This window comes from Quercus robur, chromosome 10 (genome assembly GCF_932294415.1).
Source record: "Quercus robur chromosome 10, dhQueRobu3.1, whole genome shotgun sequence".
NCBI lineage: Eukaryota > Viridiplantae > Streptophyta > Magnoliopsida > Fagales > Fagaceae > Quercus > Quercus robur.
Window position 1 is genome coordinate 14,621,953 of NC_065543.1, and position 14,978 is coordinate 14,636,930.

Sequence of the window (14,978 nt, forward strand, 5' to 3'; positions counted from 1 at the left end):
GGTCTGTACGTACATCCTGAATGCGTAATTAAAGAGTGTATTACTTCATTTAAAACATGGCCGCCAATTTAAATAATAGCTCTCTTTCGCACATCTTCATAATATATCTTCTTCCAAATAATTATTCTTTAATCTTTTTGTAATGATTCTCTGTTATTATTCTTTTCATATTTTTGTCGTTAGCCAATTCACACATGATTTGGCTTATCTATGTGAAGCCGCGGCTGTGTTTTGTCTGCTTGGAGTTTTATCCTTCCGAATTTTAGGGTGGCGATAATCCTAAAATTGCTATTAATTTCACATCCAGTGATAATAAGAATGTAACGTAGGCTGGGCGGCTCAACAATTTTGGGGCGAAAATTTTAAATAGAGCTTTTTTATATTTAAATATTAATTAAATAATATGTATTGATTTTTTTTATTTAAAATCTATTTTTTTTTTCTTTTTGAGATGCAAAATTTCTAATTAAGTTTTTGTATTTAAGTTCCTATAACATTTCTTTTTCAATTGATATTATAGTTAATCCACTTAATCTTTCTTGTAATATAGTAGACCTTAAATAAGATTTTATTAATTTTAATTTTGAAAAACTTCTTTCTGCACATACAACCGCAATAGGTATTGTTAGTAATATTCTATAAGCAATATATGCATTTGGAAAAGAATCTAGTCTTTTTAAATAATTAAGTACATTAATTGGAATATTTTCATCTATTTGCATAACTTCTTTTAAAACTATTAGTTCTGAAAATAAATCTAAACCATCAATATCATAATAAACATCATGTCTGAGAAAACTTTCGGGATTAAGACTATGTTTTCAAACTTTTATCATCTAGTGCTTTTAGTTTTTCAAAATTAAGTAAAAAACCAAAAATATCCTCATATATTTGAAATTGTTCAAACCTACTTTCAATTGATGAAATAGCTTGATCTACTGTATATACAAAATAATTAATTCTAAAAGATTCTTCAGCAGATTGAGATTCAATTTGTTTTTCAATTTTTCTCTTTTTTTGAAGTATTTCATATTTAGATAAATATTTTCTAGTAGATATTTATAATGAGAAAATATTTATAGATAAATAAAACACAATGTTAAGGACATATTTTGTATAATTGGCTAATCTTTTGACAAAACTCACTTTATTTGTATTTGGGTAGATCTAGGATGTGTTTAATATTTCAAGAAACATGTTGTTCAAGTCTAGTATTAAAGCCATAAAAGATTGGATCAAGAAACAAGTGAAGAAAAGTTGTTTACTAAAGCTGGACAGATAGCTCAACATCTATGGACAGATAGCTATCTATCGAGGTTTAGACAAATACTATTTATCAAGGTATCTATCGAGGTTATGGGAATTCATATTTCCAGATCTGATTTTCGGCCTATGTTTATGTATTTGTGTAGGCTTTCTTTTCTCACAACCCTAGACATATATAAGGCTTATTTTAGAGGCCGTCACATAAGAGAATACAAGGAGAACCCATGCAAAAAGTGACCGATGCCTTATTCTCTCTGAAGGAAGCTACTGCGTCTTTGCGCCTTAGGGTTTTGTAACCAAGTGCTTCTTGATCTTCATTATTGATGAAGTGAAGAACTTTGTAGCCAACATCTTCTTCTAGTTGGTGTGTTAGTCACGTACTGGGAGCCGTGCATCTTTGGTTAGTCACGTATTGGGATCTGTGCATCAAAAGGGTGGCGTTCATATATTGAAGAGTTTAGAGGTTCTGAAGCGGTAGAAGGTTTCTGCTGTAAGTTCATCTACGGGGATTGTAGAGTCTAGAGATAGAGGTTTTATACTAGATCTGAAACTTCTTTTTACTATAGTAGATTGCTTTTTGGGAAGGTTTCCCCTCATGTTTTTTATTGTGAAACTAGTTTGTTTTATTGGTTTTCCTAGGTTATTATATCTTGTTTCCGCTGCATGATTTTGACATGATATTGATATTTGTTTGTGTTAACAAATTTTATTCACAATAAATCTAATTAACAACTTGGGTTTAAAACTTGTTAATTCTATCAACCCCAACACACAATTTATAATTAAAAATGATAATTTAACTAAAAATAAAATTTAAAGTATAGAATAATAGAACCTGATTATTGCAATTTTTCTAAAGCCGTGACCACTTTAAAGTTTAAACCTGCACAAAAAAAAAAAATAAAAAATTATTACATAGTTTAATAAAATTAGTGTCATTATAATACAAATGAGTCTATATGATACACATCAAATTATTAATTGGTATAATAATTTATAATAGTTGCTAAAGTGAGCAAAACGTGTTGTCTTATAACTGTGGGCTGCTGTGCATAGTGCAGCCTGTGCTGTTGTGCGGTGTGCCTGTGCAGTGCAGATGTGAGATGTCCAGCCTGTACTCCTATGGCTAAGTGTAAAAGAAAAAAAAAATGTGTCCTACCATAGCAGAAAAGGGTCCAATTAAGAGAGGGGCAGAATTTTATATCAATATTTTGTATTAATATTCTCCCAGCTTGTCCTATGTCTAAAAACCCAGGGTCGGCAAAAAAGCGAAGTTTTCTCTCTCCCTCGTAGGAGCACCTCTCTCTCTCACTCTGTAAGAGCCTTTCACTCCTCTCCCGTTTGGAAGAGATCTTAGCTCCCCTCAGTGGGGTTTTCCGCCCCATAAACACACTTCTTTCCCAATGGAGCAAGCAGTGATTGAAGAACTACAAAACCTCTACCTCAACAAAGAGGAAGAAGAGGAAATACAAATAACAATACAAAGCCGGGATGATCTTTTAGAAGAGTGTTCATTAAGTTTGTTTGGTAGGCTTCTTTCAGAGAGGCAGCAAAATGTAAGAGCTCTGAAAAGCACTCTAAGAGCTGCATGGAAAATGGGGTCAGAGCTGAGAATAGTTGAGGTAGGAAGCAACATTTTACAATTCAAATTTAGCTCCAGTTATCAAAGAGATTGGGTAGAAAATAGTGGGCCATGGAACTTTGAGAATAATCTGCTTCTCTTGTGTAGATGGAAAAAAGGCCTCACTGTAAAAAATATAGTCTTCACTCACTCCCCTTTTTGGGTCTAGCTGTGGGGATTCCCATTTGAGCTTATGTCAGAGGAGGTTGGGCAAGATATTGGAAGAAGTTTGGGACGCCTTATTGAAGTAGATAAACGGGCATGCCAACTGGACCAGGCAAAGTTCATGCGCATCAGAGTAGATGTTCCAATAGATAAGCCTCTCCGTAGAGGCGGAAATGTTGTAAGCAAAGATGGTGAGAAGTTCTGGATTCATTTCAAGTATGAAAGACTTCCAACATTTTGCTTCCTTTGTGGAATGCTCGGTCATGACGATAAGCACTGCCAGACTTCTACAAACCAGCAGGGCACTCCAAAGCAATATGGAGAATGGTTAAGAGCAAATGGAAACTTCAAAGGAGGAAATCCAAGTTTCAAGGGAGGGAATGCAAGGCAAAGAACTTTCTCAAGTAACAATCAAAATGCTGAGACTGAAAACAGAGCAAATGAAGAAGGTACTGCTGCTATGGGCCGGTCCTCTGTCTCTCCGGCGTGTCACATGGAAGAAAACAGGGAAAGTGAAAGTTTTCAAAATTCAAAATTACATAGCAAGTCCACTCAGAGGCAGGGCAGTGGCGTGCTAGACACTCACATAAGTCAGATGGCTGATGTTAGACTTGGATGGGACATAAAGGCAATTGGAGACATGATTTTGGGACAAGCTGAAGGATCATGTGGAGTGAAATCTGATCCAATCCCAATGGAAAAGTTTGAATCAATGACTAGGCTTGAGGAATGCAGTGGTATACTCAGTAAAAGTTACCCCACTTCAACAGGGGAGTGCTACGCTGAGGTAAGCAGCCCACTTAAGCCCAAAAATTGGGCCAAAACTCATGGAAAAAATAAGGTCTAAGCAACAGCCCAAGTAGTTACAAAAAGCTCACAGAGGAAATGCCGTATGAAGACAATAGCAAGGGAACAAGGCTCGGCCCAGGGAAAAGAAAAACAAGCCAAAGGTCCAAATATTGGCTTAAAACGTCAGTTAGCTCTGCTCTTAGCAGAAGAAGAAGAAAACACAGCCAGAAAAAAGACATGTATGGAAGTTGATGGAAGTGTTACTGAGGAAGCAATTTCATCGGCGGTGGCTGCAGTGCAGCACCGCCGGGAGCCATGAACTCCCTAGGATGGAGCTGCCGGGGGCTTGGGAACCCCCGGTCAGTTCGTGCATTGCACGATCTAGTGCGATATTTGGATCCCAAAATAGTCTTCCTTTTGGAGACTAAGGTCAGGCAGCGGAGAATGGAAAGAATAAAGGAAAGAATCGGTCTTGCGAATGGACTTTTTGTTCCGTGTCAAAGGCGCAGCGGTGGCTTGGCTCTTTTATGGTTGAGGGAGATAAATCTGGAAATTCAAAGCTACGGCAGCTACCACATCGATGCAGTTGTTACAGAGGAGAGCTCAAATTTTAAATGGAGGCTCACAGGTTTTTATGGTCACCCCCAAACTCACATGAGGCAAAAATCTTGGGATTTACTGGCTTATTTAAAGAGTCAATCCCAGCTCCCTTGGTTTTGCTATGGAGATTTCAATGAAATTCTATCAATGGAAGAAAAATCAGGTGGAGTGGCAAGATGTCAAAGTCAGATGGATAAATTTCGGGGCGTGGTTAATCTTTGTGGTTTCAAGGACCTGGGTTACTCGGGGACAGACTTTACTTGGTGCAATATGCAGTCTGGTGACAACAGAATGTATTTGAGGCTAGACAGGGCTTTTGCAACTAGTGATTGGATTGATAAGTTTGGTGAGGTAAGAGTTAACCACCTGGTGGATTCCACTTCAGATCATTGTGTTATGTTCGTTGCAGACTCCAGAATTCCAAAACAGCCTCGCGCAAGGCGTTTTCACTTTGAGGCCATGTAGACGAAAAATGAAGCATGCACAGATATTATTGAGTCGGCCTGGAGCAGTGTAGGCAATGCAAATACATCGGAAGGTATGGTTGCTGCTTTGAATGCTTGTGCAATTGATCTTAAAGCTTGGAGTTCTGCTAATTTTGGTCAAATCCCGAAAAAAATTCAAGAGAAAAGAAAACGACTAAATTCTCTGGTTCAAGCTGATAAAGATGGTCTGCTGGGGGATGAAATAAATCAGACTAGAAAAGAAATTAATGAGCTTCTTGACAGTGAGGAAACTTACTGGTGTCAGCGGTCTAAGGCTCACTGGCTCAAAGAGGGAGACAGGAATACGAAATTTTTCCATACCCGTGCCTCAGAAAGAAGGAAACAAAATACCATTCTAGGTATCTGGGATAAATCTGAGAATTGGTGTGGTGACCAGGACAGTATAGCTAGAGCAGCTATTACCTATTTTGAGGAAATATTTACCACTTCCTCGCCGAGTCAGATTGAAAAGGTGACTGATCTCATCCCAATGAAGGTGATTGATGAAATGAACATGGAGCTAACCAGAGGCTTCACCAAAGAAGAAGAAGTTGCAGCCCTAAAGCAGATGCACCCTACAAAATCTCCTGGCCCTGATGGTATGTCCGCACTTTTCTTTCAAAAGTATTGGAGCATAGTAGGCACTAATGTTTCTAATTTAGTTTTGAATGTTCTTAATCATGGCATGTCTATTTCTGAAATTAATAGAACTAATATAGCCCTTGTACCAAAAAACAAAAATCCTCAGAGAATGACTGATTTTAGGCCAATTAGCCTTTGCAATGTGATATATAAGTTGATTTCAAAAACTTTGGCTAACCGTCTCAAAGCTATTCTGCCTTTTATCATTTCAGAAAATCAAAGTGCTTTTGTAGCTAATAGGCTCATCACTGACAATGTCTTGGTAGCTTATGAAATTATGCACTATCTAAAACACAAAAAGAATGGGAATGATAGCTTCATGGCGGCTAAGCTAGATATGAGCAAAGCTTTTGATAGGGTTGAATGGTCTTTCATTGAAATGGTAATGAGGAAATTGGGCTTTAACGAGTCATGGATTGGTCTGGTGATGAAGTGTCTAACTTCGGTTACTTACTCAGTTATCATCAATGGCTCGGTTCATGGAAGTATTGTGCCTACTAGGGGACTCAGGCAAGGAGACCCTTTGTCTCCCTATCTATTCCTGCTATGTGCTGAAGGTTTTTCAGCTCTCATAAATGAGGCAGCCCGGAGTCAGCTACTAAATGGTATATCCATTTGTCGAGGTTCCCCAAGAATAAATCACTTGTTCTTTGCTGATGACAGTCTTCTCTTTTGTAAAGCCAATGGTACTGAATGCAACAAGTTGAAGGAAATCCTCAGAACTTATGAAGATGCATTGGGACAAAAGATAAATACTGAAAAGTCTTCAATCTTTTTCAGCCCAAACACCTCTTAGGAGCTCAAAGATGAAATCATAAACATACTTGGGCCTATGACCGATTCCCGTCACACAAAGTACCTTGGCCTCCCCTCAATCATTGGTCGGTCAAAAAAGCTTATTTTTGCGGAGATAAAAGAGAAGGTTTGTAAAAAGCTGGCGGGTTGGAAGGGTAAATTGCTCTCCTTGGGGGGTAAGGAAATTCTTATTAAAGCGGTGGCTCAAGCCATCCCCTTTTATACGATGAGTTGTTTCCTTCTTCCTAAATGTCTTTGTGATGACCTCGAAAGAGAGATGAGAAGCTTTTGGTGGGGCCAAAAACATCAAGAGACCAAGATTGCTTGGGTTGGTTGGCAGAAAATGTGCAAGCCCAAATCTCTTGGTGGGATGGGCTTCAGGAACTTGCAAGCTTTTAACCTTGCCTTGCTTGCGAAATAGGCTTGGAGGATTCTTACTAACCCCTCCTCCCTAGCTGCTCGGGTGCTAAAGGCCAAGTATTTCCCCTACGATGACATCCTTAATGCAAGCCTTGGCAGCAGCCCCTCTTTTACATGGCGAAGCATTTTTCATAGTCTCGAAGTCATTAAGAAAGGAACTCATTGGAGAGTGGGAAATGGTCGGTTAATTCACATTTGGGAGGATAAATGGCTCCCCACCCCTTCCACTTACAAAGTCATCACCCCTCCTAGGGATTTTGAGGGCTTTCCCATGGTCTCCTCTCTCATTGATCAAGAGACTAAATGGTGGAAAACTAGTGTTATCCAGGCGCTCTTTTTGCCTTTTGAAGCAGACATTATTCTGAAAATTCCTCTAAGTCAGAATTTACCGGAGGACAATCTTATTTGGATTGGAAACAAAAGAGGTGTTTTCACTGTCAAGAGTGCTTACCACATAGCTGCCAATCTCCAAGACGGTATTGATGTGGGGGAATGTTCTTCTGGAGACTCAAATGCTCATCTTTGGAAAAATTTGTGGAAGCTGAAACTTCCTGCAAAAGTCAAAATATTCTCTTGGAGAGCTTGCGTGGATGGGCTTCCAGTGAAGGTAAAGATGGTGGAGAGAGGTATTAAATCTGACTTTGATTGTCCTGTTTGTGGGGAAATGCCTGAAAGCCTTTTTCATGTTTTAATTTCCTGTGACTTTGCTCTATCGGTGTGGTCACTTTGGCAAGACTGCCCTTTAATATCCCTGCTGAATGCAAAAGACTTTACAGGTCTGCTGCACCAAATTTGTTCAAACTCTGATGGAGTTTCATTAGAATATTTTTTTGCAATATCCTGGTCCATATGGTATAACCGAAATCAGATAGTTCATAATGAGCGTCGTCTTTCCCCTCTGCAAGTCTGGGAAATGGCGAAGAGAGTTGTTGATGACTTCCAAGAAGCTAACTTGCTGCATTTGTCCTCAACACAACCATCAAACGGTGGCTGGGCAGCGCCTCCCCCAGGTTTTTTCAAAATTAATGTTGATGGTGCGTCGTCCTTGGATGGTCAGGGGGTGTCGGGAGTGGGAGTGATCATTCGTGATGCTAATGGTGGTGTGTTTGCTGCTCTCTGTAAAGCCTTGCCTATGCACTATTCGGCTGAATGGACTGAACTCTTTGCTATGGAGCAGGGTGTCCTCTTGGCTCAGGAAATGGGTGTTCAGCAGGCAATCTTTGAATCTGATGCTTCCTCTGTCGTTCAAGCCATTTCTTAAGACCTCTGTGGTGGTGAATCGGGCCACTTGATCCAAGGAATACAGAACGCGAAATTGCGCTTCTTGAGCTGCTCATTTTGACATGTGAAAAGGGACTCCAACAGGGCTGCCCATGAGCTTGCCCAATATGCAAAATGTAAAAATGTCAGCTGTGTATGGAAAGGTGTTTCTCCGCCTTTCTTAGATTCTCTGTTTCATTCGGGTATAGGCTGATTGCTGTATGTTGTTTGACTGTTGTTTGTTGTAGGCTAAGGCCCTGTTGTAACCCCTTTTCTTATGTTAATGATATTACACATTTTCTCTTCAAAAAAAAAAAAAAAAAAAAAAAAAAAAAAAAAAAACAAGTTAGGCATGTGGCTTGTGCATTGAAATAAATAAACGTGTCCCACTCCCATCAATGGCTTGTGCAGTGAAATAAGAGAGGGGCAGAAAAGGGTCCTATCATAGTAAAAACGTGTCCCATCAATCAATTGTGTAGTGAAATAAATTGAAAATATATATAATTTAAGTTAAATAGTCATCTTCATTTTTGAAAGATAAAGAGGGTAAGAAGATTACCTCTGGCTCTGGTACTCTTCCCCCTTTTCAATTTTGAATTTGCTGTGAATCGAAAGGAATCAATAAAGAAAAATTTCTAGTACCCGTTTGTTTTCACATTTTGAGTTCAAAAAGGGCTTTTTGAAAAAACCAAATCTAAATTTGCGTTTGGTTAAGCCCAAAACGTAACTTTTTGATAAAAGTTACGTTTTGGGCATAGACCAGAAACGAGGACAAACGCGGAAATTTTTATGGACCTCTGAGGGTCCATAAATGAAAACGCGCAGTGCGCGTTTTGGATGGGTTACCGTTGCTACGGTAGAATTACGGAAATACCCATTCAATTAGAACAACAACTCTTTCGGAAACAACAGATCAAGAATAGAAAAAAAAAAAAAAATTAGAACAACAACTCTTTCGGATCAACAGCAGATCAACAACAACAACAAGAAAATTAGAACAACAGCAGATCAAGAAGACTGACGAAAAAAAAGGGGGGGAGAGATTTACCAACCATCCAATCTTCCCGATCATCCAAGAACAAGAAAAAAAATAGAAAAAGAAGAAGGAGAGCTGGTTCACTAGTTCGTTTTGAAGTGCTAAGAGGAAAAAAAAAAAAAAAAAAAAAAAAAGAAGAAGGAGAGCGACTGTTCTGGACTGAAGTGCTAAGAGGAAAAAAGAAGAAGAAGAAGAAAGAGCTGTGGAATGTTCTGGACTGTGTTGGTATGGTAGGAATAAAAGAGGAAAGAAGGAAAAAACAAAAGAAGGAAAAAACAAAAGAAAAGAGTGTGGGTACGTGGGTGGAGGAGAAAAAAAGAGGGGGGAAAAAAAAAAAAAAAGGAAGGAGAGCCCACGTGTGTGTGTGGAGAGAAAAAAAGAGAGAAAAAAAAAAGAAATTATATCATAATATTTTCACAATAAATTCTAAGGTAGGTTATTATTAGCTAATATTAGTGAGAAAAAAATAATTTTTTTAGAAAGAGAAAAAAATAATTTTAATAGTATGTTAAAATTAAAATTAGTATCAATTTTTATCACAATATTTTCGTAATACTTTCATAATAAATCTTAAGTGGTAAGTTATTATTAGCTAATATTGGTGAGAAAAAAAATAATTTTTTTAGAAAGAGAAAAATTAATTTAAGTATGATGAAGTAATTGATTTAAGTATGAAACAAACTCACATAAAAAAAAAAAAAAGTATGAAATAAATTCCCTTATATATACATTGTCCTTTTTGGTAATTTATCCCTCAAACTGCCACTTTTATAAGTGCTAGCCAAACACTCAGCTTTTTCATTATGCACTTTTTAACAGTTTTTACCAAACACTCAGCTTTTTGAAACTCCACTTTTTCATTATGCACTTTTAACAAAACTCCACTTTTTCATTATGCACTTTTACAAAAAGCTGAACCAAACTCACCCTTAGACTGAGTTTATGGAAAAAGATCAAGAATCAAGATGAAGAGGAAGAAGAGAAAGGTAAGAATTAGATGGAGAGGCAGAAAGATAGAGAGATGAGAGATTTTTCTTTTGTTTTTTAAATTTATAATCTCTATTTTAGCATATTTCAAGACAATTGCATTGTGTTATTAATGAATTTGTTTGATATTAATTTTGATTTTAGCATATTTCAAGAACGAGTTAATAAATTTGTCTCCTAAAATTTAATTTTGTTAGCTGAAGTTTGACTATTTTTGTTTTTTCCCTTTTTAATCTTATGCATTTTAGGATATAATGGGGCATTTTTAATGCATTTTATTGACCAATAAAAGTGCTTAAATTTTTTTAATTAAAATATATAGATAAATATATTATATATATAATTTTTTTTACAAGTGGAGGCCTTCTTTTATTTGGGGGCCTTAGGCGATTGCATCAATTGCATCATCTATTGAGCTGGCCCTGCCACGAAGTCCCCACTGAATTATATGAGACTTATACTTGGAATCATAAAAACTTACTCCATGTGGTATAGCCATAAATGAAAATACACAAAAAGAATCTAAACGAAAAATAAGAGCATGAATCAATTCTGTTGCAAGATAGCACCTAATAATAAATTATTAGGAATGTTGTGAAATTATTTTGAATTTTTGTTGTGTGATTGTGTCGCTAGCTTTATTGCTATATAATTCCATATACAACAGAATAATAATAAATTCATAATACTAAAATATAAAGTTTCATATATGAACACAATCATAATTAATGTCTATTAATAGCTACAATAATTTTCATATTGAGACAATTTTTTTTTTTTAAAAGAAAAAGATAAATTTTTTTAATATGTTAAATTTATTCATGCATTGTATGGGTTATCAACTAATAAAGAACAATTATCAAAGATATATGTATGTATGTATGTATGAATGTATGTATAATCATATAATTTTTCATAATTGTTAACATGATTTATAGCGAATGATACATAATAAAAGTGATATTATACTTGTAGATTCAGTTAAAAGTGATATTATTGTCATAATAAGCACAAAATATTGTCTTATGCCAAAAGCTATGTTTTATTAGAGTAACAATGCATTTGGTTGGGATGAAAATTGGGGGGGATAGAAAATGAGGAAAATATTTTCTGCACCGAGCTTATGGGTATATAAACTTGGTGCATATGAAAATTTCCCATAAAGATAAGCGAACGTGAGAGCCGGCTCTAGATTTAGGCGAGTTAGGTGATTGTCTAAGGCCTCCAAGTGAAAGAAGATCCCTAAATTTTAACCAATTAGGTTAGTTATTTGATTCAAAAAAAAAAAAAAAAGTTCTATAAAATGTATTAATTAAACCCCAAATTATAACCAATAAATAAATTTTAAAAAATTAGGAAAGAAGGCCTAATGTAGGAGGTAATAAATTACACCCAAAATATTAACATGTTTTAAAAAAAGATTAATTCTTTTTGTGGACTAGGAGAGCAAAGTCGTCGAGGATAACTCACGACTACAGTATCTCTTGTAGTACCCAGTTTTAGGAAAAATCAAATCAAGAATTCTTTTATGAAATGAATTGAACGAGTTATAAATCTAAATTATTAAAGTTTTATTTTTTGTTTTTGAATGAGCTTTTTGTTAAATATTTTTTTCATTTATTGTTGTTTGCCCTAATCTTGTTCTTGTTTAGGTTATTTTTACTGTTATTTGGGCTAATGTTATTTTTTATTTATTTATTTTTAAAAAAGGGGTAAAGGATTATGTTTCATAGGCCTATATTATTTTTATGAGTAATGCTAGGAACATAACAAAATTTCACAACATTCCTAAACTAGTATACCAAAAACTATAAATTAGAGACTGTGGTGTGCTAATTTAAAAATATTGTGTCCCTATAGCTAGGATCCCTCTTATTTTTGTTGTTAGAGTGTTCAATATTTTTTTAGGGTAGAAAAAACAAGTTATTTTAAAATTAATTAATTAATTATATATAAAATACCAATACATTTGAGTGCCTTTAAGAGGTTGTCAATAGTTGGCTTAGGGGACTAAGCATAGTTGTTAAAACATGAATTATATCATGAATCGATTATTTATTTATTTTTGTATCGTGTAACGTAAGATACACAAACAATTAATAAAATTTATTAAAATAAATTATAAATATACATATATAAAGGGTATGTTTATTATAAATTCATAATGTATTCAACTAATGACTAATTTAATATCACTTATGTAATAATATTTAACAAGCTAACTAAATAATTCAAAATAACATGTGTTCATATACATATTCGAATTAATTAAACTAAAAATGATAATCAATAAAAAATAACCCAAAATAATAATTTATTTTAATAATATTCATCATCTTGCATAGGGGTGTCCAACCCACCTGCCCGAATCGATCCATAACCACTTGATCCGACTACTTTGACAGTCAGACTCAGGTCCCAACGTCAAAAACCTGACGCCAGCAGGTCGATTTCAGATCTTCTCCTCTAAAACCCATGAAAACAGACCCACCCGAAGACCATCAACTTCGGAAATTTTTCCAAATTTTCGACCACATTTTTAGCTAAATTCGACGATTTTTGGCATGATATACACCAGATTAGGTCGAATCCAACAATTTCTCCGCATGATTTGGTAAAATTCTAGCCAGATCCAACGAGATCTCACTGGATCTTGGATGGATTTGGCAAGATCTGGCGAGATCTCACTGCGTTTCGGCAGATTCTGGCTATTTTCAGTTTCACTCGAAACCGACAACCCAAATCGACAACCCCGTTACTGTTACGAGTCAGTTTTGGGTTGGGAAACTACCTACCCGATCATCACGTTCATCATTTTGCAAATTTATTTATTCATTAAAATTTTCTTTATCATCGTTGACATTTACTATCTCTTCTTGTTCTTTTATTTTAATAATTTTTTTAATATTTCTTCTTGGCATTCTAGCCTCTTAGACTTATAATAATAATGAAAAAAATGAAAAAAATAATTATATTGTCAGTTAATACATTATTCATAGTATAGAAAAGAAATTTGCAAATATAAAGTGGTGGGCAAAAAAAACTTATGTACATGTTATTTTATTGGGCTAAATTAAGTAACCTAATAATTTTGTATTAAAAAAAGTTTAACAACTTGTTGGATTTAAATAAAAGCACAAATTTGAAGCACATGTCTATGTATTGTACAATACGATACCATTGATATGATACATACTGCTATATCATATAATTCATGAGTACTTACGATACGCCCTTAAAATATAAAACTTTTTATACATCATACGAAATTGACAACTATGTTTGAGTATGCAAGTTAAAATGCTGAAAGGAAAGAGATTCACGGAGCACAATCATTTATATGGAAAACCACTTGATTTTGTGGTGAAAAACCATGGTGGAGCAATTGTTGAATCCATTGGTCCTAAGAATGATTTTATTTTTTTTTTTTATTTTTTTATGAGAAAAATGCTGAGAATGATTTTATAAAGCAAAATGAGATTGTTTTGTAGCTATAATTACATACATCATAGGCCTTTTTTGAATATATATAATTTTTGTTTCTATTGCAGTTAGTTATATGTAACTAGCTACTCTGGTGTGGTTTGCTCCTTTTCTCTCTCTCTCTCTCTCTCTCTCTACAAAAGAAACAAAAATTCTGAATTTCAACCATTTATAACTTGAATGAAACTTACAAAATACACATTTGTATTTGAGAAGAGTTTATTAGCCAAAAAAACTCTCATATATAACCACCCCTAAAGGGAGAAAGGACGAACACATGCATCGAATTTTTAGTATTTTTTTTTATGTAGTTTTATTTTTCCATCAACATTAGGTTATCAACTTCCAAAATTAAAACATAATTCTTAATCCTTTATAGTCAGCATAAATATTAGGGCAACATTATGCTCTACTGAATCTCTTTTCGCACTTATAATGTTCTCTTGAAGAGCCCCACCATCAAACCCACTTATTATATCCTCCATTTAAGAAAAGAACATGTGCATGATCATTCTGAAGCCAATTCTTTCATAATACTATTTGTATTCTTTTAGGATCAACATATTGCAAAAGAATATAGAGAAAATTAGTAAATAATTATAGGGCAAACATGTCAGGCAGCTAGAAAAGGGTGTCTAGACTTCCATTTTCATACAACTTTTTAGCCATTACAAAAAGAAAATCAATTCTGAACAATTATTTGGAGAAACCATGCAGATTAACTCTAGATAAAATCAAATAATCTATGAAGAACAACATGATTTAGGTGATATATCTGATACTCTGACAACACATATATCTTGACATATCTGATACTTTGATAACACATATTGTAAGGACTATGATCTAAACTTAAGCCCACCAAGAACAGTGGATGATAGCCCAAGAAGCTCAAAACAATATATTTGTTAAAGAATGAGTTTTACAAGAAAACTTCCTAGCAAGTTAAGTAGGGGCCAAAACGAATAGGATTCATGCCAATAAGGCTGAAGAATACGAATTATTAGAAATGACGCTCCTTGGTTAAGTCCGAGAATGAGATGTTCTTATATTTAATCAAATTTATCTGAATACAGTGTGTTCTCCTTTTTTTCTTCCCTCCTAGATTAAATGCCCCATTTTTGTGGTGGCCATTCCCTTATATAGCCCCTCACTTCTCTATCTCAGCACTCCACCTATTGATTTCTTAAGAAATCCTCTGGATGCTTGTCCTATCAAGATCTCCTGGAAACTTTGTGAGGAGATATGAGTTGGGATGACACTGATCATGTGTCATTTATCCATAAATGGGGCCAATTCATTTGGTGCAGTGCATTTAATGTGGTGGTGACAACATTCTTCTCAGATATTTCTTCTTTTGTTGTTGGTCTAGCTCTACTACTTTCCATGAAGTTTATCTTCCCAAAATGGTTAACTCCCTAAAGCCCTT